The sequence below is a fragment of the Phyllostomus discolor genome, chromosome X, assembly GCF_004126475.2.
Source record: "Phyllostomus discolor isolate MPI-MPIP mPhyDis1 chromosome X, mPhyDis1.pri.v3, whole genome shotgun sequence".
Classification (NCBI taxonomy): domain Eukaryota; kingdom Metazoa; phylum Chordata; class Mammalia; order Chiroptera; family Phyllostomidae; genus Phyllostomus; species Phyllostomus discolor.
The window spans coordinates 13,343,459-13,371,010 of NC_050198.1; positions in this window are offsets into that span (position 1 = coordinate 13,343,459).

The following is a 27,552-nucleotide window of genomic DNA, read 5'->3' on the forward strand; positions in this document are numbered from 1 at the left end:
TCCACATTTTATAACTACTAAGGGCTTAAATTTTATATTTCTTAGGGTATTTTAGAAGATAATAAAGTAATGAGTCATGCATTCTGTAATTTTAGGTATAGGTAACACAAACTACATGTATTTGTGTAGCATATTTAAATATCTAAATATTCTATCTATAAGAAGAGAGAACGTAACATATTGGGAAGAGCAAGGTGATTTTTAATTTTATGAAATAACATGAAAATAGAATCATTCAAATATATCTGCTCTAAAATTTTCAACTTCAAAATCATTAGCAAAAAACACACTGCATGTTCTCTAGAAGTTCTCCAGGTAACTTAGTGGAGTGTTGCCTTTTTTGGCCACCATCATCTCTAATTTGGAAATCTTTAATAGTCTCCTCTCCTTGCTTCTTTGTTTTCCACCCACTAGTACATTCTCAACACAATAGCCAGAGAGGATTCATTTAAAACATGCCATGTCCTCCTACTTCTCTGCTCAAAATAATTGTATTTGTGCCTCACTTAGAATAAAAGCCAAAGTTTAGCTGTGGTTCAGAAGGCCCAACAAATCCTGACTCCATCAACCTATCTGAACACTTCACTTAATAGTCTCTCTCTCCCTTATTTTGCTCCAGCAACACTAGCCACCTGGTTTTGTCTGAAGCACATCCAACACCCTCCTGCCTCAGGGCCTTTGCAACTTCCCTTTATTCTACCTGGAACACTATTTCTCAATATTTACCTGATTCATGCCCTCACCTCATTCAAAGTAATTCCAATGCCCCCCCTTTTTCCCCAGTGAGACCTCTCTTAACCACTTCTTTTAAGTTGCAGAGACCCTTCATTCCAATCTATTTGTTTTCTTTGATGTATCCTTTCTCTATAGCACTGAGCATCATTTGACTATTTTGTATTTCACTTATTCTGTTTTCTGCAACCAGATTATCAGCTGTATGAGGGCTGTGATTTGCCTTTTCTTTTTTCTCACTGATGTGTGCCTAGCAGTTGTCATAAGACATGATATATAGTAGTTTCTGAATAATCTGTTTTTAAATAAGTATGTAAATGAATACACATTCTTCATAGGATGGCTTCCAATAATCTATTTATTCCTCTCATAGTTATTGAGTAACTCCTATGAACAGGCCCTATACTAAACACTGAGGATAAACCATTGATTTGAAATTTATTCCCAGTCCTCTTCTGGAATAGATAGATAGTTTTAACAGGGGATATTTCTCATTTACAAGATATATCTGATTTCCTCTGCTACCCAAAACTCACTCTTTTGGATAGTTTCTTCTTATTGATGATGACCAAGAATGCAATATCTGCCTGTTTTATTCTATTAATTGCATGAAAAACTAGTTTATTGAATAAGCTGGATGTTTTTCTCCATGTTCTGTCAAACATCCCTTGCCTGACTCTGGATTAAATCTCAGGTAGAAGCTACAGCTAATATTAAAATATGCAGTCCATTTCAAGTTTCTGTTTGTGTCATGTCTTGTCCAAAGCAAATCCATGGCCAAACCTACAGTCAAGGGATGGGAAAGCATGTCCCACTTAGAGGTGGGGGGGGTCACAGAAAAATACATAATAAAGGGTGTGGATAGAAGGAAGGATGAAATATGGGGGATATTAAAGCAATATTCCACAAGCTTGAATAAAAGAGGTATAAGCCAGAACTTCCATGGGCAAAGAGGAACATTTATATGGTCACCCTATACACAGAACTTTAAAATGTGTGGATATTTAAAACCTTTCCTTCTCAGTTGAAAACACCATCCTGTTCTGTGTGCATTGCATCAGTGCTGGCTGTTATCTTCCCAATGCTCAGAGGTCAGAACCGCTTCATGTATTTTCTTGGATCCATAGGCAGTTTCTATTAGCACTGGCACATTTCCCATTGAGAATTTGGATTCCTTGGAACCTCCAAAATCTTTTGCTTATACTGCATAAATTTAAAGGAAGAAATAAAAAGGGATAAATGTTCTCTTGACTTCATGTAAATTTTATTATTTTTTTAAATATGTTTTATTGATTATGCTATTACAGTTGTCCCATTTCCCCCTTCACTCACCTCCACACTGCACACCCCCTCCCACCCACATTCCCACCCTTAATTCATGTCCATGTGTCATAAGTTCTTTAGCTTCTACATTTCCCATACTATTCTTGCCTTCCCCCTGTCTATTTTCTACCTACCATCTATGCTACTTATTCTTTGTACCTTTTTCCCTTCTCCTCCCACTCTCCTGTTGCTAACCCTCCATGTGATCTCCATTTCTGTGGTTTTGTTCCTGTCCTAGTTGTTTGCTTAGTTTTTGTTTATGTTTTAGGTGTGATTGTTAATGATTGTGAGTTTTCTGTCATTTTACTATACATGTTTTTTATCTTCTTTTTCTTAGATAAGTCCCTTTAACATTTCATACAGTAAGGGCTTGGTGATGATGCATTCCTTTAACTTGACCTTATCTGAGAAGCACTTTATCTGCTCTTCCATTCTAAATGGAAGCTTTGCTGGATAGAGCAATCTTGGATGTAGGTCCTTGACTTTCATGATTTGGAATACTTCTTTCCAGCCCCTTCTGGCCTGTAAGGTCTGTTTTGAGAAATCAGCTGACAGTCTGATGGGCACTCCTTTGTAGGTAACTGTTTCCATTTGTCTTGCTGCTTTTAAGATTCTCTCCTTCTCTTTAATTTGGGGTAATGTAATTATGATGTGCCTTGGTGTGTTCCTCCTTGCGTCCGACTTCTTTGGGACTCTCTGAGCTTCCTGGATTTCCTGGAAGTCTATTTCCTTTGACAGAATGGGGAAGTTCTCCTTTATTATTTGTTCAAATAAGTTTTCTACTTGTTGCTCTTCCTCTTCTCCTTCTGGTACTCCTATAATTCTGATGTTGGAATGTTTAAAGATGTCCTGGAGGTTCCTAAGCCTCATTTTTTTGAATTCTTATTTCTTCATTCTTTTCTGATTGGATGTTTCTTTCTTCCTTCTGGCCCACTCCATTGATTTTAGTCCCAGTTTCCTTCCCATCACTAATGGTTCCCTGTACATTTTCCTTTATTTCACCTAGCATAGCCTTCATTTTTTCATCTAGTTTGTGACCAAATTCAATCAATTCTGCGAGCATTCTGATTACCAGTGTTTTGAACTGTGCATTTGATAGGTTGGCTATCTCATCATCACTTAGTTGTATTTTTTCTGGAGCTTTGATCTGTTCTTTTGTTTGGGCCCCCTTTTTTTTTTTGTCTTGATGTACCTGTTATGTAGTGAGGGGTGGAGCCTTAGGTGTTCACCAGGGTGGGGCAACCCATGTCACTGCATTGTGACACTGTATGTGGGGGAAGGGTCTGAGAGCGAACAATGGCACTTGCTCTGCTCTGTGCCAGATTTCAGTCACTTCTGCCATTTGCCCCAAGCAAATTAGGCCCTTCTGGTGCTGATTCCCATGTGGGTAGGTTTGTGTACATCCTAGGACTCTGTGGGTCTCTCCAATGAACTCTCCCAGTACCTCAACCCCCACAGGTGTTTTCAATTGGTGTTTTGAGCCTTTATTTCCCTGCGCTGGGACTCTGGTTTTCATGGTCTATCTCGCTCCCCAGTTTCACCTGATTTATCTGCGTGCGAATGTGGGACCCCTCAGTCTGCCAGCCACACCCCTCCACAACCCATCACCTCGCTGGGTCTGCCAGCTGCTACCCTGTGCCCAGTGTCCGCCAGCCATTTTTTTTTTTTTTTGCCTCGACCCCTCTCCACCAGGCCACCTGACTCTGCCCCTCCTACCAGTCTGGATGAATATGTCTACTCTAACTCCTTGGCTGTCTGACTTCCATACAGTTCAATTTTCTATCAGTACTGGTTGTTTTTTGTTTCTAAACTGTTGCTGTCCCTATTTTGGTTGTGTGAGGAAGCACAGTATGTCTACCTATGCCTCCATCTTGGCCGGAAGTGGTGACTTCATGTAAATTTTAGACTGTGACTTTCAGTGCCATGATTTCCTCTTTTTCTTCTGTTCAAAGAGTTACTTCTAGACACTTCTGTAGTTTTGTTTTCAATTCTTTAATTCATAGGTCTCCTTTTCTTTATCCTGATGGATCATATTATTTCCTTTTTCCAACTACATTTCAGGAATAATACTATCTGACTACTTACTAATTACCCCACAACCATGTTATATAAGCAATAGCAATGAACATAATTTGGAATTAAAAACCACTCAATTTTTACTTAGAGGTAGTAATCATCTTTATTTCCTCAATATAGCACTGGATATATTTATATTATAAAATGTAAATTTTAATTTTTTGGCAGAAATTGATTTCATCTTAACATTTTTGCCTTAATTCCATTACTATTTAAAGGAGTGCTGTGAATATATTTGATTTTCATTAAGTTAATTGGATTAACTCAGAACAGGAAAAAAAACTTATTTCCCTGGTAAGTAAGGGAAAATCTTAAGCACCTTGGATAGTATTGGTTTAGATCTATTGCTGCTTGAAGTATGAAGACCAGGTTCATTTCTCCTGAAAAATAACCTTTTGTGTTTTGTTACTGCTATGTGATCTGGTCACACTTTCTTAGTCAGGAGAGCTGGCATATAGTGGTTGACATTCAGAAAAATATAACGTTTATATTTACAGTTACTTAAAATAATTTTTATAAAACCTCTAAATTAGCAATTTTTTATCAGATCTATAGGTCACATATATTTACAAGATCTTGTAAAACAAAGATAAAAAGGACTTGGAAATCAATGTGTATTTCATAACTTCTTAAGTACAATGACTGTATTGTTCCTCTATGTCTCAGATGGCTCTTTGGTATTATATTTCCTATGGAATATGACCCTATAAAGGCAATTTTGTTGTTTGGTAGGTTGGTTGATTAGATAGTGTAAGGTAGTTATTGTCTACCCACTACATGCCATTAATACCCCATCCTCAATCTGTGGTGACCAAACTTGCCCTGAAGAACATCATCCCTGGTTGAAAATGACAACTCATAGTCACTTTCAGTTTTCATCATCTTCTGAGTGCTTAAAAATTCACAAAGTATGCCCTGACTGGTGTGGTTTAGTGGAGTGAGTGACAGCCTGGGAACAAAAGGTCACTGGTTCGATTCCCAGTCAGGGCACATGTGTGGGTTGCAGGCCAGGTCCCCAGTTGTGGCATTGAGAGAGGCAACTAATTGTTGTATCTCTCACACATTGATGTTTCTCTCCCTCTCTTTCTCCCTCCTTTCTCCTCTCTCTAAAAATAAGTAGATTAAAAAATGCACAAAGTAAATTTAAAGAGACACGTTCTGTAGTCCTCTTTTCATGTCTGATCTTATAAAACCAGCTCATTTGAACATTTGCCATCCAAGATTTATATTAACCAGGATTTCTGGACATTTATTATAAAACAATAGGTGACATTTGTGATCAGACTTTTCTCCAAGAAAATAATTAAAAAGTGAACTTGTTGTTTTAGCAATACCCTTTCTTTTTTTGAAGGTTCTTCCCTACAGCATCCATTGTTTTCAAACTTCTCTCTGTAAAAGTCCAGGCACTTTAGCATCCTACAAACCTCTCCTCTTGTCTTATTCTACTCATACTTCACTCCTCCACCCCACCAAAGGCAAAGATGGATCCTGGTCAGTCCTATTTTTGCCTATATTGCATTACCAAGAAGATAATAGACATCCACTGAATATTTGGTGAATGAGCACATTCTTTCTACATGATACAGAGACATGGGTAACATTTGTAAGAAAGCATTTCACTAAATGCATTTTCATCAAGATGTCATCACCTGCCAGCAACTTTATGTTTTAGCCCTCCTAGAGGTTCATGGTCAAATCTCCTTCTTATCTACATTTGATAGTCTAACTATCCACATTTTCTCCTGAATTCTTTTATTCCACTGCAGTTAACTTTCAGGAAAAGATCACACCTAATACTTCACCAAGAACATAGACACTAATTCAAGGTTCACATTTCATTTTCAAACAGTTTATCAATATGTTTAGCAATTTCTACTTGTCCTCCTTTCATATCATTAAAAGGAGTAAATAACTATGTAAGGTGTCAGGTGGGCACTGGAAATATAGGAGGGAACACTGTAAAGTATATGATTGTGTAAATACTATGCTGTGCACCTGAAACTAATGCAGAATAATACTGAATGTAAAATATAATTGAAAAAAATAAATTAAAAAATAAAATAAAAAAGGAAAGGGAGAGAGCCTTCCCTTTTCCAAGAATAATTTTTTAACCTGTGTTCTGCATATCATGCTCTTTCTGGCTTCCTGAAACCTCTTATGCCATAAATTATTCCTTCTGTGACTTCATTCTTTAAACTCTGCTTAGGAATATTTTCTTTTCCTGCTTCAATCAAATGTACTCAAGTTTTTTTTCGTCTTAAAATAGTCAAGCACTCTCAAAGCAAGAATCATGTTCATGATGCTAATGATAACATTATATTACTCTACAATGAGGGCAAGAATGTTTGTTTATTACATTCACTCCTATATTTTCTGGATCTAGAAGAGCCTGGTAAACTGCAGACACACAATTCATTCATTAATCAGCTCTTAGCAATTGCCAGTGTTTGCTATGTGGAGGACAACATTCTAAATACTCCATAAGTGTGCTCACTTAATCCTCCTAAGGCAGATACCTATTTATTTCAATTTATTAGTGCAGAAACCAGGGTACAGCAAAAATAAATAACTTCTTCTAGTAGTACCTCTAACAAAAGATGGATAATCTTCCTTTCTTTCTTTCTTCCTTCCTTCCTTGCTTTCTTGCTTTCTTGCTTGCTTACTCTTTATTTATCTCTTTCTCTCTTCCTCCCTTTCTTCCTCCCTCCCTCCCCCCTCTCTCTTTCTCTCCTTCCTTCCTTCCCTTCCTTCCCTTCCTTCCTTCTTTCTTTTTTCTTTTCTTTTCTTTTCTTTTCTTTTCTTTTCTTTCTTTTCTTTTCTTTCTTTTCTTTCTTTCTCTACCTGTCTCTATCACTACCTCTACTGAATCATATTCAATTTTAGAGTGGAAATATTTCATAAAGAAAACTTAAATCCTTTATCATTTTAATACAATCTGTAAATGTAATATCTACTTTCACGAATCAGATTTTTGGGTTCTTTCCTAAACTTCTTTCAGCATAAGGATAATGAGGTTTGCAAACTTGCCAGAATGTTCACAGTAAGTAAACATGCTGAGCTTAGATTTGAAACCTGGTAGTTTGACTTAAGACTATGCACTTAAGTTCTTTGCTACATAGCATATCACCATTCTCTTTTCCTTTTTTAAAAAAATAGGTACCGAAGCTACATTATATATCTGTGTCATATAATCATCAAGTTAGATGCATTAGCATTTTGAGACAGGCAAATATATGTCTCTATTTCCCCTTGCTATCCCTCACCATCCCTTTTTTTCCTTAATAGAAAGCATAGAGGACAATTTGATAGTAAGTGCTTCTGCTTGGTCATCTCTATTTCTTTTAAAATAGTTGTGGCAAAATAGAAACATTCTTCTCCTATTTATTATTTTGCTCTAAATATAGATAAATCTCCTTTTCCTCATGCCTCTAATTGTGTTAAGCTTTAATTGAAACACGTTTTACAGACATATGTGACTTGAAATTGCCTTCAGTAATATCTTGCTCCTTTCATTTTTTATACCTTTTTTCCTTTTCATATGTCATTTAAAAATTTTTCTGTATATGTTTCCCACTCTGGATTCATAAAAAAATCTTTGTAAATAGGTTTTATAGCTCTTTGTCTTTTCCATTATTCAATGGGGTCATTCTTTATACTAATTACATCGGGGAGCCAGCCATTAATTTCTCAAGTTACATCCCTTTTAATGCAGTTGTTTATGAGCAACACCTTTTAAAATTTTCCATTTGAGATTACATAATTGATACCTCTCTCCTCTCTCCCACATGTACAAGCACATGGCATGCACAGCTACAGTTGAATTACTTTAACTGGCTTATTGTCCTGATCAGTGATTCTTTTTTGCTATAAGGACCTCCAGGTAAGGAGATGTAACAACTTTCGTGGATAATATTTGCTAATATCATTCACTTAACACTAATTGGATACCTTCTGCCTTTCTCTAAAGTAAACTTCCAGTTTTAATTTCTTCCTATTCTCTGTTCATTGACAGGCAGAGAACAAAGGCTCACATAAACTGCATTATTTTCTTTTATCTGAAGGTAAGTGCCAGTCTTCTCCAGGTCAAACATTCTGGACCTTACCATTGCATTTATAATTTCTTTTGTAACTGATTGTTAAGATGACTTCTTTTTGTTGCATTTTCTCTCTTCACCACAAACTCTAATTGCATATCTAAAAAAGAAATATCATTCTAATAGTTAGCAATTCTTAAAGAAATCCTTCATTATTCTAAAATTATCCATTCCTAATTATCTAATCTCCATGTCCTGTGTACTTACTTATGTTGCTTGTGGCAATATAAGTCTGTGTTTCACTTTAATTCAACAGTGGAAAAATGAGAGGAAGAATATGCCTGATTTGCAGTATTTTTTAAGTTGCTCTGGGCATATACTTACAGGAGTCCTTGCCATTTATTAAGAATGATCAGAAAAAGGAAAGCAAGGAAAACTGATAAGGCATACCCATTCCCTAGGGCTCTAATATTCAGGCTCAATTGGAGTCTCCAGGGTATTTTAACACCTAAGACCTCTGACAATAAATCTGTCCCTTAAGCCTTTTCAGTTATTTCAGGAAAGTGTCAGTAGCTCTGGTAGAAGAAGCAATTATCCCCAAGCAGAAAATAGTTCAAGGAAAGAAAGGAAGAAACCTAGTTAATGACACAAGACAGTGAAAGAAGAAAACTTACAAAGGAAATAAAGAAGCACATTGAAAAAAGTACAATGATATATATTTACTATTTATTTTATATTCCAAACATAACTGTAGATATAGTGGCATATAGCTATATTCATCTCTACATTTGCATCCATAATTATATCCCAGCCACATATGCACACATATGGAAGCAGACCTGGTGGTTAAGAGCTTAAACTCAAAAATGCATACCTCCACTTGAAACCAGGGCTCTGCTAGGCATTGGTCACATAACAAGTCATGTTACATAGACAAGATACCTACTATGCCTGGGCCTCAATTTCTGCACCACTTCTTTACTTGACTCATCTGGTTGTTATAGGATTAAAAGAAGTAATAGGCATAAAGCATTTAGACTGGTTCCTGGTAAAGTTATTATTTAAACACATTGGTTCATTTAAAAAGCTTATTATATATGAACAACAAAACGTGTTCTTTAACACATTTCACTCTTTTTAAGGAGAATGTGTCCAAGAAACTGAAGGCTGCTTGTTGTTGTTGGCTGAGTGCTGAGTGGCTAGGTGTTAAATGCAAATGTGTCAAGCTTTGGATGTGCCTGCCATCAAAAATGTTAGTGTTTAGAGACCTGACAGAGTTGCATAAGAGACATGAAGTCCTTCTCCCCACTTGCCTGTCCCAGGCACTATCTGAGGTGAAGGCAGCAAAGAACTTCTAAAAAAGAAACCCCAGGATTGGCTTCCTGCCTGGGAGTCTTTGGAGGAGGGGCTGGTCTAAGGTGGGTTTTGGAGTGAGATGGTGAGTGCTATATAATAAGAATCCTCCCCAGGAGCTCATGGTGCTCCAAGTAATCTAGCCCTTTCTCAGTACCCTTGCTTTTAATTGGTTTTCTTGTGAAAATAGGTCAAGTTGTCCAGTTTTACTTACAGCTTGAGTCCAAAGCCGAGTCAGTCTGTGCAGCCCCAACCTTCTCATGGGTTACTGCTGAAACACAAGGACTTCAAACTGCAAAGAACACTAGGATCACTACACTCACTTTCCTTAGGGGTAAAGATTTCTACATCGAGTAGTGAAATTTTCTACGACATTTTGATCACCAAAGTCAAGTTTACCAAATCATGTATAGTTTCTTCAGTTACCAATTAATTTTTCAAAATGTCTAAATTTTGCTGGATTTTTTCCAGTCAGTTTCTATTTGGAAATATTTATATATTTGTTATAAAGAATAATATCATTCATCTTTAAGAGCCTAACACTTTTGCAAAATACATTTTCCCCCCATGAATATTAAAGAGCACAGCTCAGGAACTAAGCAATCATATTAAATTCAAAATATTCAGAGAATTAATTCTGGATTTATTTTAGATTGTCAGTATGTCACTTGGGTAAGTCACCTAACTCCCCTTTTTGCCTCAGTTTCCTTTATGGTATCATTGGAATAAAATAATAAGATGTCTTTTCTGAGACTGGACCTGGGAAGTAAAGTTTAAAATGTTTTTGCACCATAATTTTTGCCATACAAGTGGTATTTGGAAATATTTATATCAGGGCTAAAAATATCAGGGGATGAATTTCATGCTCAGCTAACAAAATAAATTTTACTGATATTTAAATGCAAACCAACATATTGTCAGTGATTAGACATTTAAAACTGGAACTGATATTTATGAGAGTTAAATGAAGTTATTTCAAGTATCCATTGAGTATTTATTGTTTGCCTCCTATGAGCTAGGAAGTTTGCTGGTGACTCAAAGGTCAGTGCTAAGATGAATTCTCACTCTTAGTTTTACTTTTCAGTCTTGAAATGGAGACAGTTAAACACCTGTAATGTAAGCACATTATAGGGGCACACAAGGCAGCCTAGACATATCGGTGAAGGCTTCCAAGAGAAAATAACAATTAAGTTGTATCTGGAAGTATAATTAGGATTACAGTTGTAGGTATGCAAGGGGGCAAGACGAGAAAGGACCACATATAAAAAAGGAAAGAAAAGCAGTTACTAGGTCATGAAAATCGTGTAAACTAATTCAACTTGAACAAATGTGCATGGTAATATCCTATCTGTACAACAACTGTGTGAAGATGGAGAAGGAAAGCAAGCCAGGGATATTAATAAAGAATGTTGCAGAAATCTTAGTGAGAGATGGTTGTGATTTGGGACTATAATGGTAGCAGAGGGTAAGGAGAAATTATTCAAGAGACATGTAAAGTTTTGAATTAACAGAAATTCCTGATTGATTAGAATAAAGATCAGCACAAGTTGAAATACAATAAAAAATAATTACCAACTTGATAAATGATGAAGTCTCTCAGTTGAAAATATGGTGGGTTTAGAGGGAAAGTTTAGTTTACTTTGGACAAATTGAGGTTGAGATACTTATAAGACAGAATAGCACAGTAATAGGGCTGCAGTACAATAATTATAATACAATAATTATTTAATCTTTTCATTCTGTTTATGTGGATGTGACACGGTGATGTTCTGCAGTGAGCCTTTGGAGGGACTTTAGGAATGATGAACTAAACATTTGCAGGCCAGAGAGGTGTTCCATCAGAAAAGTTCAAGGTAACTTTCAAGGCTAAAGAGAGAAGTGTCAGTGTACAATCATAAAGAATCACTGCAAAATTGGCAAGTGAGATTAAATTTATCTCTTGTGCCTCTTTTATTCTTACAACATTGCTTTTCTTTCTTTTTAAGGTTTTCCTCTGTTTAATTCCAGCCAAACCCTGTCAGTACATCAACAGATGAAACTGTGTTTCTTAGTTGTAAATGGCCAAGTTGAGAATTACCACCTACCTCTCTCTGCCACTGTTACTTCTTAGGACAAGTTGAAAGTAGGCAACTCATTGAAAGACAGATGATACATCCTGTGCGCTTTCCTCACCCATAAATTCCTGAAAGTAACGGTGAACAAGAGCTAGAATTATTTTCCAAGCTCTTATACATTTTCTTTCCTGAAGAGTTGTAAGAGCAATATGTAGGACATAACCTGTTTTCTTTAGGTAGATTTAACATAGTTTGGTAGTTGGTCTGGAAAGGTCTGAAATTTGGTTTCCTTGTTCTAACAAGGAGTGAACAGAATTGATTCCAAGCTAAATGGGGAAAGAATAAGCTTATATCCAGGGTTTCTGTTTGTATATTTTAGCTGCCTCATTGGGCTTCATTTTTACCTTTTTCTGTGCAGTAATTTCCCTGTCATTTTAGTGCTGACCCAATGTTCTGTTTGAACACTTATTTTGCCATCAAAACCTAGAAACACTACATTTTAGGGTATACAGTGGATGGGGAAGGGAGGGTGTCAGTGGGTTTTTTAGTAATCAGCAAAGTTAAATGAGCCTATGTACAGTTATTTAAAGACAACTAACATGCCTAAAATGCTCTGCATTTTTAATTGACTAAGTTTTGTACAATAAATCTTTCAGTTATTTTCAGAAAGAACATGACTAAAATGTGGATTATTAGCTCACCACATACATGGCCTGATTTCAATGACCCCATTGATTTGAATTCACTCTCAACTATGATTTTCAATGAATCTTTAGTCTCATGAGTCCAGTTCTGCTTTGTTATTCTTTTACTTGGATATGGATATTTTTAGACTTGATATTCAGGGAAGCAGTGTCTTTCTCACTTACATACAGAGGTTTAAATATTGTTAACACTGCCCCTCCAGGTAAAGCAAAAATTTTGAACTAGAACTACTAACATCCCCCTTCTTTGAACAGTAGCAGTTGTAATTATAGGGGAGGTACAAAATTAAAGATCCTTTTGAAAATGTAAATTTTCTCTTCTTGTTATTAAAGTATATACAAGCTGGAAAGTGGATGCATGCATTAATAGGTGCTTTTTATTTGCCTGCTGAAAAGAGAAAGTGACTTTTGCTAGAGCCATTTAATACTTTAAGAGTAATGAAATATCTGAAAGTATCTCTACTTAATTTTAAGAAAAATAAATATAGGGTGTCTCATCCATAAAGAGTTAGGATTACATTTGCTTTCTTTGTGTGAAAGATACATAATTTATAAGCTAATGAGTTATAAAGGTATCCTCACAAGTAAAATTATATTATCACTCCCAGGAGTAAGATAGTGAAACTGTTCTGAAATAACTCATTCAAGTTTATTTTACCTTAACTTATAAAATATAGTCCTTTCTTTTTAAACATGCTACCAAAAGAATGCCCAGTTACAGAGAAAGTGTAAGTAACTAGAGTGAAAATGGAGAGAAATCTTAGTGAAATTTGCCTTTTGATGAAGAGAAAATTCAATGATTAAAAAGTGGGATAAAAGCATTGACTGTTTAGCCACTAAAATATAACTACTACCATTAGATAATTTTTGAAGATGTTTATTTTCTTTTGCCCTTATAACTTCATCTTTATGATAGCATAGAACCTTCTATAACTCCCAATGATTTACAGTTTTGTGTAACCCCTTTATTTGTGCATAGACTTAACCTAGTGACTTGTATCTGATGAACAGAATATAGGAAAAGTGAGGGAGCATCACTTCTACGATGAAGCTATGACAGACTGTGATTTCTGTCTTGCTTACTCTCTTTCTAATTATGGCATCCAATGTCTTTTCTCTCTTGTTTGCTATGATGAAACAAGATGTCCTCTCTGAACAGGCCTGTGTGGCAAGGAACTGAATGTAACCTCTGACTGACAACCAGCAAGAAACTGAAGCCCTCTGGCCAACAGCCCTCAAGGAACTGCACCCTGATACAACTGTGTAAGTAAGTTTGAAAGCAGATCCTTCCCTGGTAGAGCTTTCACACCAGATCACAGCCCTGTGCACCACCTCAGTTGAAGCTTAGTGGTCCCTCAGTCAGACGACACATATAAACTGCACCTGGATTCCTGACCCATAGGCCTGGTGAGCTAATAAATGTGTGTTGTTTTAAGGCACTAATTTTGGGGATAATTTGCTATAGAGAAATGGGTAACTAATAAAATCCCATATTAATATGTACTGCTATACTGCATTTTATGTATTTACATTCTATTATATGCACATTTATTAAAACTCAGTGGCATCTGTTATAGAAACTAAACAATTATAAATAAGGAATATATATATGGTCCCAGAAAACATTTTAAAATTGAGTTGTTTTCATGGTAAACTTCTTTGTCACCAAAGAAAGAGAAAGCATTTTAAACTTGATGGACAAGTAACTTTTGTCTCTACATAATTTTAATCTGTGGTCCTAAGATTCATGATGGATCATTATAGGCATTTTGAGTGGAAAAAATTTCCTGTTCAAGAAGTTTATATTATCTGGTTCCCCACTAATTAAATGACAGTAATAGGTGCCAGATATTGGGAAAACAAAAATTCACCAAACAATTCCTCATCCATGTGGAGAGTATCATGTTATTTCTAGGTTAGAAATACAAGAAATTCTTAGATGGACTTCAGTTTGTCTATGAGCACCCCCCCAAAAATTAATGTAAATACTGTGTTTATGTGCATTTTTCTGGTGAAAGGGTTCAAGACTTTCATAAGATACTAAAAAAGGCTCATTGTTCCCAAATATGTTTAGAATACTTGGAATACTACACCAGATAAATTTTGTTATGGTGGTTGATTGTTTTAAATATCAGAAGAGTTAGTTGATTGATTAAGTAATTTGTATACTTATTCAGCACATTTACTGAGGACCATGCTAGGCATTAGAGTTACAACACAAAAAGATATGAGTGATTCCTCTCCTAAGGAGCTTACCCTTTAGTGGGAAAGGAGATATTCATCATGAGGAGTTTTGGGAAGACAAATAAGAAAATGTATGGAAGCATATAACTGGGTGTGCCAGTTATTTGCCTGTTTGCTCTCAGGTCCATTCTCTTCCCTTCCTTGTTCTGTTTTATATTACAAGGGCTAAGCCTGCAAACAACACTGGGCAGGCTCCTCTGCCATCTGGTGTATTTATGGGTTTGACAAATGGTGGTCAATCTCCAAAGCCAAGAAAGTCCAGAATACTTTTCCTCTCTGCTTTTGCTTTAGGAGGGTCTCTCTGCAGTGGCTTTTTTTCCTTCTCGGCTGTAGCTTCAACTGGGCAGCTTCTACCTCTGAGTTTCAACTATCCATTTGGAGGCTCTGACTCCTGACACCTGGAAGCACTATTTCTTCCCTAGATTGTATTCCAGCTCTAGTTGTGTTGACAGCTTCCTGCAGTTGTGAATCCCTGGGTGCCTCACCTTTTGTTTGTTTTTTCAACTTATCTAAATAGGACTTTTATAATTTGTATCCTATGTTAAATTTCATCTATTGACCTAGCTGGTGTGGGTTCTGTTTTCTAACTGGTCCCTGATTGCTATATTAGGGCACTCAACCTGGTTAGGAAAGAAATCTATCAAGGAGTCTTTCCTTAAAGATGTTCAATTTGAGCTGAAGTATGAAATATGAACATGTATTAACTAAGTCAAAATGGAATAAGACATACAGGAGAACATTCCAGGAAGAGTATGTGCTTGTAATTTTCCAAAATGCGAATGTCCATGTGGTTGAAGTTTAGAGAATAATGTGGAAGCATGGTATGAAACAAAGTACATAAAATACTAAATTTTGTAGGGCTTCAGTCCTTCAAAATACTTTCAAGTATTTTGTCTTTATGATAAGAGCCATAGGAAGCCTCATGGGTTTTTGAGAAAGAGGTTTTAAGCAATGGGGTGACATGTTCAAATGTGTATTTTTTAATGTGTGTGTTTTCTAAATGAGTATTTAAAGGTTTAATATGTGGAGAAAAATTAGTAAAGAGTATAAAGAGATGCTAGGAGAACAGGCAAAAGTTTATTATAATAAAAAGGTGATGATAGTCTGGGCAATGTTGGATAAAACCCTAAAACCATTCAAAGTACCTAGCAATGCTTTGGATAAAGGGGTGAATAAGATTCCCTTATCAGAATTTGGATAAGGGGGGTGGCATAATTTATTCTCCTTGGCAAAAGTTTGAATGACGATGCTATTGACTGGGTTAGAAAAACTAGAGAAAGAATGATTTGGGGAAGGATGATAAGTTCATTTTGGCTGTGTTGAATTTGAATGTCTTTAAAAAATAATAGAGACATTTGTTTTTAGGATGGAAGTATTGGATTTATCATTAATACTCTCCTTCACTTGATTTATTTGCTTTTGCTCTATTGGGTGGTCAACTAGCAAACAGTTGATCTGGTCATATTATAGAGGGGTCATCTGTGATCTTGATTAGATGACTGTGTTAGTTATGATCATGGTAAGATAAGCATTTCTATTTCAAAATATTTTAAATAACTTCACTGGGAAAATTTAGTTTTTTATAAGCGTGCATTATTCATTTTAATTACTTCTATTTCCAACATCCCCTGACATATATAGTAAATGCTTAATAACGTTTTGGAAATTTGAGTTGAATTATATTTTTCTAAATGACACCTGCTTTTCTCCCCCTCTTGACTATCATGGTTAATTATATGAATTTTACAAATGCAACAACTCTTTTAGTTTGTTTTGATAAACATGGACTTATCTGAAAAGTTAGGTATGAGAAAAAAATAGAATGCCAAATAATTTCTAGATTTCAGAAGTAGGTCAATGTAAATAATGCTAATTGCAAACTTCAGTGTTCAGAAAATATGAATTCCTCTAGGTTTTATGGAAAAGAGATAATTATCTTTACTCATGTAGGTTTCTTGGCATAGTTTTTCTTATCTTTATTCTTCCTTCATAACTCACCTTTAGATATGATATTATAATATTTTTCAAACTGTATGGGATGAAAATGTGTACATCTATTTACATCTATTTGAGTCAAGTCACTAGAGACATTCAACTGCTTCAACAATACCAGGAGGAAAAATCTGAAGTTTGAATGTGATTATACGTGGCACTTTGAGAATGTACCTTAAAAAAATCTGTAAATTTTTTTTAAAAATGAACTATCTTATTTTAGGGTTTTGTAGACTCTTAGTAGAAAAGATGAGTGATGCAAAGTCATATCAATAAGAGATAGTGTTCTAACTCAAACAGAAGAGAATAATCTGTTCAGCCATCTCTGCATAGGACAAGACAATATGCACTTTTTCACAAACCAGGACATGGAAGATGGACTTTGAAGTGTTCACCATTTATTGATGAAAAAGTGATTTTTCAAGTAATAAATGCATAAAGGTTACTTAACTTTATGTAAAATACTGTATAATTATCTATGGGAAAGAAAACCAAATTAATTGAATGGCTTAATTTGCAAGATTATAATAAAACTATTTAAGAAATACTTTAGGCCCTGGTTGGTGTGACTCAGTGGACTGAGTGCTGGCTTGAGAACCAAAGGGTTAATGGTTAGATTCCCAGTCAGGGCACATGCCTAGGTCACAACCCAGGTCTCCAGTAGGGGGCATGCAAGAAGCATCCACACATTGATGTTTCTCTCCCTCTCTTTCATCCTCCCTTCCCCTCTCTCTAAAAATAAATATAAATAAGATATTTTTAAAAAAATACTTTGGTATGAAATGATAGCACATCAAATAATGTCATATAATATAAAAAATTAGATCCTTTATCTAGATTTGAATAGATTTATTTCCAGTTTACTTTTGTCTACTTTATTTTCTTAGGAAGGATAAGGAAGGTTACATGAAATTCATTGGTGACATATTAGCAAAGTGGAGGAATCTCTGGGATTGGATAAAAAGTAAAATGAATAGACACTTTACATAGGCTAGCATAGGATAGTTAACAGTTAACAATTAACAATAAAAAGTGGAGTTCCCTGGTCTTGTTCTCTGATGGGAGATTGTGCCTTGAGGGTTCTGGAAAAAGTGATTACTCAGACTTTCCATAAGCTATGTTATCACAGATGCAAAAAGACAATAGGCTCAGTTAAGGTAAAGATTGACCTTTGTCAAGGATACTGGCTTAGGATATGACTACCTACCATGACTTGCTTTTATTTAAGAAGTTTTAATTTCAGACCATCCTATGCAGTTACTTTAGGTCTCTGAGTTGGTAAGGCCCACCATTCAAGCCACCCTGAGCTTCTCAGGTTTAGTATGCGACTTCTTGTCTGTCCATAAGAACCTACAATGAAAATGATCAGACAGTATGTAATTTCCTTAAGAGCCAAGTCTGTTGTGTGAGAGATTGTATCAGTTCTCTCTCACACTCCCCAACCTGGGACTGGCCCACAACTCAGGCAGGTGCCCTGACTGGGAATCTAACTGGCAACCTTCAACTTTGCAGGATGACACCCAACTGACTGAGCTGCACCAGTCAAGGCAAAATAAAACTCTTGAACTAATATGTACATGTATTAAATCACCTACACGCATGTTGTTATAATCAAAAGTTCCACATATTCTAATACAGTTGACTTTATGGCGTTTGGGTGTTGATGAACTACAGTGAAGGAGGATTGGTATAGAAAACACAATCACAGAAAGGGCTTGCTTGCTATGGGCTAGATTTCTTTAGCTAAGTTCTTTAATTCTTTGATATAAAAGTTGATTAGGGTTCAAGTTCAGTATCTTTCTGTATTAAAGCCACCTATTGTAGTTTTGTCATCATCTGGGATCTGAAGAACAAAGGAAAAATAATGAAAAATATTTATTATTCTATAGTATAATTAAGAATACAAATGAACAAGTTAATAAAACAGTTTGAATCAATAAAGCATTTTACAGGTTAATCTTTGAGTTATATTAAATTTATCTTAATCTCTCAACATCTACAATTCTGGGCAATGTTAAATGATAATTATATGACACAAAAAAATCCTTAATCAAATTTTACTGCTAATCAGTAATACATGTATTAAGCACCATCTCATATCATACTATTTGAAGTCACTATATGATATGTGCCCAATTATAAAACCTGCACAAGTTTTTTTAAAACAAATGCATTCTTTTAAAATGCATGTGTTGACACTGATATAAAACTTGCATTATCTTCATTCAATGTAGTACAAAGTCTTCTTTAATAACAATGTAGGTTATTATAATAATATTGCATTATGTTCACTGTAGTTTTCTTCTTAATAATAAATGATGGAGAGATACAGAGTCAAAAATGTGATTCCAATATTGGAAATAAAAGTAGCAGATATGAATGAGTTTCATAACAAACCAATGTCTATCTCTAAAATTTAGTGTTTTCTCAATTTCATTTTCAGGTTCTTCATTGCTGGCATACAGAAATGAAATTATTTGTAACTTTATTGAGGTATAATTTATATACCATAAATTCTTCAATTTTAAGTGTGCAGTTCAATCACTTTTCATAAATATACTAAGTTGTGAAACCTTCAGTAAAATCTAACTTTGTAATGTATCCATCATTAATTACTTTTTTCATGTGCTTTTGGTTTATTTGTATACCTTCTTGGATGAAATTTCCATTCAGATCTTTTGTCCACATTTAATCAGGTTGTATTCCTCTAGAGTTTAAAGAGTACTTTATGTATCTTGGATTCTGCTCCCTTATCTGATCTAAGATTAGCAAGTATTTTCCCCACACTGTGATTTATCTATAACTCTGACTTCTCTTCCATTAATCTATATGTCTATCCTGTGGTCAGTACTACACTACCTAGGTAACTGTAGATTTGTAGTAAGTTTTGTCATTAGAATAAAGCCTCTAAATTACTTCTAATTTTTACTATTGCACCTTATTAATTTCTGCAAAACAGGCAAGTGGAATTTTGGTAACAATGTGGTTGAATCTTAAGGCGTGTTAGGATTCTTGACATCTAAACAATAGTGCACCTTTGGATCTATTAACATAGAATGTCTCTCCAATTATTTAGATTATCATTTGTTTCTTTCAGTAATGTTTGTAGTTTTCAGTGTACAGGTTTTGCTATACGTTTTGTTTTTCATCAATCATTATCTTCTGATCCATGTTATTGACCTGATAGTGGCTTCTCAATTTTTATTTCTGATTTTACATTGCTGGTAAAGAGAAATTGAGTTGACCTTTTAAGGAATTTTATTAAGATATAATTGAAATAGCATAAGGTGCACTGTTGTTAAGTATAAAATTCTATGAGTGTTAGTAAATATAAGTCATATACCATCACCAAAATCTAACTTTTAATGATACTAGCATAGCAAAAAGGAACCTTAGTGCCCTGGCTGGTGTGGCTCAGTGGATTGAGCACTGGCCTGGGAACTAAAGGGTCACTGGTTTGATTCCCAATCAGGACACATACCTGGGTTGTGGGCCAGGTCCCCTGTCGGGGGCGCTTGAGAGGCAAACACACATTGATGTCTCTCTTCATCTCTTTCTCCCTCCCTTCCCCTCTGTCTAAAAATGGATAAATAAAATCTTAAAAAGAAAAAAAAAGAAACCTTAGACCTGTTTCCAGTCACTTCTTTCCTATTTACAACCTCAGACAACCACTAACCCACTATATGCTTCTCTTCCTTGGACATTTTATATCCAATATATGATTTCCAAAGAGTATTCTGGGTCAATGACTTACTGTTGCTTTTTCTAAATATTGATATGCATTGTCCAAAATGTTTTAGTTTTGAAATGTGCATTCATTTCTTTTTTGTATATTTGGTTTTGGTGTTGTGTCTAAACAACTGTTGCATATTTCTGGACTAGAAAGATGTACTACTTCAATTTTTTCTATTTTTTTTTTAAGTTTTGGCCTTTAACTGTAAGTCTGTTACTTATCATTAGTTAATTGTTTTTTGAGGGAGGTTGAATTATGGTTCTTCAGTCATCCTTACCATGAAGATGTGGCATGATTTCAACATCCTCTTGTGGATAAAACTACTGTTTCTGCATTTAATCATTTACCAATTTTGCCAAATTTTAATTATTGAAAAATATAGTAGCTTAAAAAAAAGAAAAATATATGATCTTCTTTTTCAAGATTTTTTAGGGTCTTCTGGAACTTTGACATTAACATATGAATTTTAGTGTTATTTAAATGTGCATTTCTTTTTAAAAAAATAATTTATTTATTTATTTTTAACGAGAGGGGAATAGAGAAAGAAAGAGAGGGAGAGAAACATCAATGTATGGGTGCCTTTCATGTGTTCTCCCTACTTGGGATTTGGCCTGCAACCCATGCATGTGCCTTGACTACAAATTGAACCAGTGACCCTTTGGTTCCCAGGCCCATGCTCAATCCACTAAGCTACATCAGCCAGGGCTGCATTTCTTTTTTTATTCATTGATTTTTAGAGGGAGAGAGGAAGGGGTGGGGGAATATATATATATAGAGAGAGGAAAACATCAATACATCAACTTATTGTTGCACTTATACCTTCATTGGTTGCTTCTTGTATATGCCCTGACCGGGGATGGAACCCACAACCTTAGTTTATCAGGGTGATACTATAACCAACTGAGCTGCAAGTCCTGTTAATTAATTTTTTGTGGATCGTTTCATGTGTCTTGGTTGTTTATACACACACACACACACACACACACTTATTTTGAAATGTCTCTTGAAACTTTTGCCTATATTCAAATTGAGTTATTTGTGTTCCTCTTCTTAAGTAAAAGTGGTCATTGTATGTTCTGGAATCACATTGTTTGTTATATGATTTTAAAATAATTTTCTAGTTGGTTCTTGTCTTTGCTGTTTCTTGATGGAGGCTTTTGAGTTGCAAAGGTTTTTAAATTTTCTACAGTATAGTCCAATTTGTCTCCTCTGCATTTACATATACATGTTAGCATATCCATTTATGCAAAAACTTTCTGATATTTTGATAATAATGACCTTGAATTGGTAGATCTGTTTGGGAATATTGACATGTAAGCCATATTAACTCTTCAAATCCATGAATCTGGAATGTTATTCCATGTATTCATATAATATTTTGTTACTTTCAGTTATGTTTTATAATTTTCAGTATATAAATATTGCTCACTTGATATTAATTTTACAATCAATCATTTTATTGTAGTATTGACAATGGCAGTGTGTTCTCAATTTTGATCTCCTAGTATACATTGCTATGATAGAGAAATACAATTGATATTTTAAAATATTGTGGTAGTTTTTATAATATTTACCCATGTTAAGTATATAATCCCATGGGTTTTTTTGTAAATATACCAAATTGTGAAACACTTAGAAAAATCTAAATTTTAGAAATTATATTATTGCATAGAGAAAGCTCAAGCCTATTTGATATTACTCTTCCTTTCCACCTCTAATTCTATTTATATTGGTTTGCCTTTTCTTAACTATTCTTGTAGATGGAAATCATGGCATGTGTGGGCTTTTGTTGCAGGCTTCTTTCATATAGCATGATGTGTTTGAGGTTAATTAGCCCTGTACTAAGTTATCACAATATTGTTTCTTCTTAGTATAGAATCATATACCTTTGTTTGTATACAAAACCTTTTGATTATCTATTCACTAATTGAAGGATATTTCCATGTCCCACCTTTTTGGTTATGTGTATGATGCTCCTACACACCTTCACTTACCAGTATGGATGGGCTTTAGTTTCACTTTTATTCTGTAGAAACCTAGCTATGCAATTGCCAAATGCTATGGTTAGTCAATGTTCAACAGCACAAGATACTAATAAACTGCTTGTCAAAGTGGCTGCAACTGTTTTCATTCACACCAGAAAGGTTTGAGAGTTCCCATTTATAAAAAGAAATGGTCTATTGATGCACACAACAACTTGAATGCATATGTAAAGTATTATGCTGAGTGAAAAAAGTCAATGACAAAAATTATATTCTATAAGATTCCATTTCTAAAATTTTGAAAAGACAATGTGTTACAAATGGAGAGTAGGTTAGTGGTTTATAGGGGATTGGTAGGAGTGAGGAAAGCTTCTGGAGGGAGATGGATGTGGTTATGAAAACGCCAAAGGAGTGATTTTTGCGGTGATGGTTTCATTCTGTATCTTGTCTTTGTTGGTAGATGCACGAACTTACACATGCAATAAAATTGCATAGAGCTAAATACACTCACTTACACACACATAATAATACAAGTAAGAGTATGGATTTAAAGTGTCAATATTCTGTTATCCTGGTGATGGTATTGTACTATAATTTGTATATGTGTGTGCTAAAATGCATAGCAGAATTTACCATATTAACCATTTCTAAGTGTACATTTCAGTGGTGTTAAGTATATTCACATTGTTGTGCAAGCAGTCTTTAGAACTGAAACTCTATACCCATTAAACAACAAGTTATGAGCACTAAGACATACAGGTCAAGGATCAAGTGGATCTACACAGTGGTAGGGGCTATCTCACTGTTGAAAAGAAAGAACTCTGGTGTTTCATGGACCCTGAGGTGGGAATGGGGTAAGGTGAGGTAAGAGGGAAGAGCTAGAACTGAAAAAGTATTGACTACTGAGTCAGAGTAGAGAAAAGTGTCTTCAAGCTTTCCCCCTTCACTCCCAATAAGGAGGACTCAGCAGAGGCGCCCAAAGGTAACTTCTGTCCAAAGTCTCAGATAGAGAGACCCAGGAATGAAAGCACAGAGGCTAGGAATGTAAATATGTAAAATAGCATAACCAGCCAGGGCCTAAGGCTTTGGCTGTAACTCCCTTCAGAGACCTAGATGTATTAACTGCACCACGCCTGGTGTGGGGAGGGCTGGTTTTCCACATGACGCCTGTCTGACAGCCATTGTAGTTGCCTATGGTCAGGCCTGAAAAATCCCACATAGGTTTTTAACTAGGAGTTGTACTCTTCAACCAATTACTCTCTTGCTCTCTAAATTTAACACATCTTACGAAGTTTGCCTATGGCTTACAAGACACTTGCCTTACTTATTATTGATTCTTAACAAGTGCTGTGAGCTTCATCTGTATTTCCTAACCTACTTGCTTAACTTATTCTCCCTGCTTAACATTTTGTATGATTTTCATTTATTCCATTTGTTTCCTTGCCTTCTATAACAAATTGAATATTCTCAATACAGAAAACTGATGTCACCACTGTGCTTATTTTCTACATTTTTCCTTGGGAAAATGTTTAAGGGAAAAGAGGAATTTTAACTCTAAAAATCGGGAAAAAGGTTGATGTAGTAACTCAATCTCATTAAGGTACCAGTTTTCTTATAGCTTCTTGCTTCATCATCATGAACAAGTGAGTTTTGTCTTTCTCATTTCAAGATGGCTATTATATTTCCAAGCATTGCATACTTGTCTAGGAAGAAAGAGGAGAGAGAAAAAGTTGGTTATGCCATCAGTGAGGCAAATATTTCCCCAAACTTTTTAATCTTCTGCTCCATTAGTCAGAAAAATCCATGCTGGACATCATCTTTGGTGAAGTGTCTCTTCAAGCTTTTGCCTGTTTTCTAACTGGATTGTTAATTTTCTTAGTATTAAGTTTAGAGAGTTCTTTATATATTCTTTTCCTTATTGAGATATAGTTGACATATAACATTGTGTAAGTTTGAGGTGTGCATGTTAGTTTGATACATTTACATACTTGATGAGTCCTTTGTCAGAAATGGGATTTCCAAATATTCTTCTCAGTCTGTGGCTTTCCTTTTACTGTTCTTAGCAGTGTATTTCACAAGGAAAAAATATTCATTTGGTGATGTTCAACTTACTCATTGTTTTATAGATTGAGCTTTTGGTATCATGTTTAAGAACTCTTTGCCTAACCCCAGGTCATGAATGTTTTTAACTGTGTTCTCTTCTAAAAGTTTGATAGTTTTACAACTTAAATTTAAGTCTGTAATCCTTTTTTGAGTTAATTTCTGTATAAATTGTGACATTTAGGTTCAGGTTCATTTTTATTTATTTATTTTTTTGCCTAGGGATGTCTAATTATTCATACACTGTTTGTTGAAAAGTCTATCCTTCTTCCATTGAATTGCTTTTACACCTTGCAGAGGGGATTAATTTGTGCAGGTCTATTGTTTGCTTCTTTCTTCCATTCCATTGATCTATGTGTCTCTGTCAGTATCACACTGTAGCTACTTAACAATTCTTAAAATAAAACACTATGACCCTACTTTTTAAAAAATCGTTTAAGCAATTCTAGTTCGTATTAGCTTATTTATTCAGCCCCAATAAATCTGTGTTCATGGGTTACCCACACTGCTAGTACATAGAATTATCTATATGTATGAAAATTCTTTCCTAGCTTTACCTAAAAGAACACATTAAACATATTTTAAAACATGGAAAATATAAATTTATTTTCTTTATAGTTTTAGAAATACAAAAATAGAATAGAAGGCTGTGGTTGAATTTTCTTGCTCATCATGTTAAAAATGAAGAAACATAGACCTAGTGATTGTGTTTATAAACCTGAATTTTTTGGCTTGATTGTTTGAGCTGCAATAATTAGTGGGCAACATCCACTACATTGTGTTGTGAGAAAATAATTTTTTTTGCAACATGGAAATACATAAATCAAATGCAAATGAAGACAATCATTTAAGAAGTTTATTAACCTGAATGATTTGATTACTTTTTAGATCAATCTAATCTGCCCCTAATTATAGCATTTTATAAGCACAAGGATTATACTGGAAACTCACCTTGGAGTCAGAAGACCTACATTTAAAATGAATATATGCCATCTATTACCTCTTTGATTTCAGATGTATCTCTTTAATCTTTTAAAATTCAGATTTCTCTACTATAAAAATGATATAATTCCTAACTGATAAAATCAGAAATGATATGTGGTATGTGTACATATGTGTGTTGTTCATGAAAATGCATAGCAAACTCAGAAGTTTTAAATAATTTGCCTAAATTTGAACCCATGTATGCATCACTTGAAAGCTTTTGCTCTTATCCAGTGCAGAATATTTAAAACTGCTGGGTAAATATTTAGCATTGCTGTATTAATTTGTCAAAATAGTAACTTGCAATTTTCTATCACCTTTTTTTTACTTTTCATTACAATGCATATAATTTATCTATTATGGATTGCAAAGTCTTTTTTCAAAATAAGATGATTATATGTACCTATTGATTTCACATTATGGGAAGCTATTATTATTTATATTATTGCAATAAATAGATATATCATCATTCAGTGGTAGAGGGTATATTTATTACATGACCCCAAATTAATAGGATAGGTAGCTTCTAGCAACAACCTCAACAATCCTAGCTTCCTGGTATTTGTACCCTTGTGTAATTCTCTCCCCTTGAATATAGATTGGACCTAATGACTTGTTTTTAATGAGTACAATTAAGATTATTAGAATATTTTATCATAATGAATAGAATATGGCAAAAAGTGATAGGATGTCACTTGTGTGATTAGGTAACAAAGGTGTGTGCTGTCCATTGTGCTGGAACTCTCCTTTTTGTTGGTACTCTCTTGCCCTCTTATTTGATGACAAAGCAATCTGCTATGTTGTGAGATGCTCTACCAGGTAGGCCTGCATTGCAAGGAATCAAGGGAAACCTCCATCCAACAGCTCATGAGGACCTAAAGTGTTAATCCAACAGCCCACAGGGAACTCAATGCTGCCAAGAACCACATGAATAAAGTAGGAAGCAGATTCTTCCCAGGTGAACCTGTAGATGAATGCAGTCTTGAGAGAAACCTAAAGCCATAGGATCCAATTAAATCAGGTATTGATTCTGTTCTCACAGTAACTATGAAATAATAAGTGTTGTTGACTTAGGCTTCTAAGTTTTGGGGAAATTTGTTACACAGAAATCAAGAACTCCTATAAATAAGTTATTCATACCTTTTAAAACTGCTGTATTCTGGTGGTATGCTCTGGCTAAAACCCTATATATATCAAAGTGAAATGTGATCTTTGAAGCACTTATGCAAAAACTAATGCTGAAGTCTCTAATGTTGGTAAATCAGAGGAAAATACAGGTTGGCTCAACTTTCCTTTGCTAAGTCTTAGTTTGTCAAGATTTGAGCAAACAGAACAATGAGAGAAAATCATGTTTATTACTGAAGACAAAGAAAAATCATGTTATCACAGAATTCATGAAACAGTGAAAAAGCTTTCATTCTCACTTCAAATCTTTGTCAAGAATGAGAGCATACCATGTTAAAATATTTAGAGAGTGGAAATTGAGAGCTTCACACAACTCTCCACTCCAGGAAAACTGGGTGTATTCTATTCTATTGTACTCTATGAAAAGATAAGTGTGGGAGGTTTTTTGTTTGTTTCATTTTTTGCAATGATGATTTAAAAAAAATAGTGTGTTAGATTCCTAGGACAGCTGTAAGGAAGTATCATAATCTTGGTGGCTTAAAACAACAGAAAGTTATTCTCACTTCTGGAGGCTAGAAGTTCGAAATCAATATCTTGGCAGGACATTACTCCCTGTGAAGCCTCTGGAGGAGGATTCTTTCTTTACTCTTCCAGCTTCTGGTAGCCCCAGGAGTTCCTTGGCTTGAGGCAACATGACTTCTACTTGTGCATCCATCTTCACATAGGTGTCTTTTCTTGTGAGTCTGTCTTCAGGTGGAATTGTCCTGTCTGTGAGTGTCTGAAATGCCCCTCTTCTTATAAGTACACTAGTCATATTATATTAAAACTCACACCAGCCCTGGCTAGTGTGGCTCAGTGGACTGAGTACTGGCCTGTGAACTGAAAGGTCGCTGGTTTGATTGCCTGTCAGGGCACATGCCTGGGTTGCAGGCCAGATCCCCAGTGGAGGGGCACATGAAGGGCAACCAATCAATGTTTCTCTCCCACATCACTGTTTCTCTCCCTCTCTTCCTCTCTCTCTAAAAATAAATAAATAAAATCTTTAAAAAAAAGACCAAGACTAAAAGACCTCATTTTCACTTGATTATGTCTACAAAGGCCCTGTTTCCAAATAAG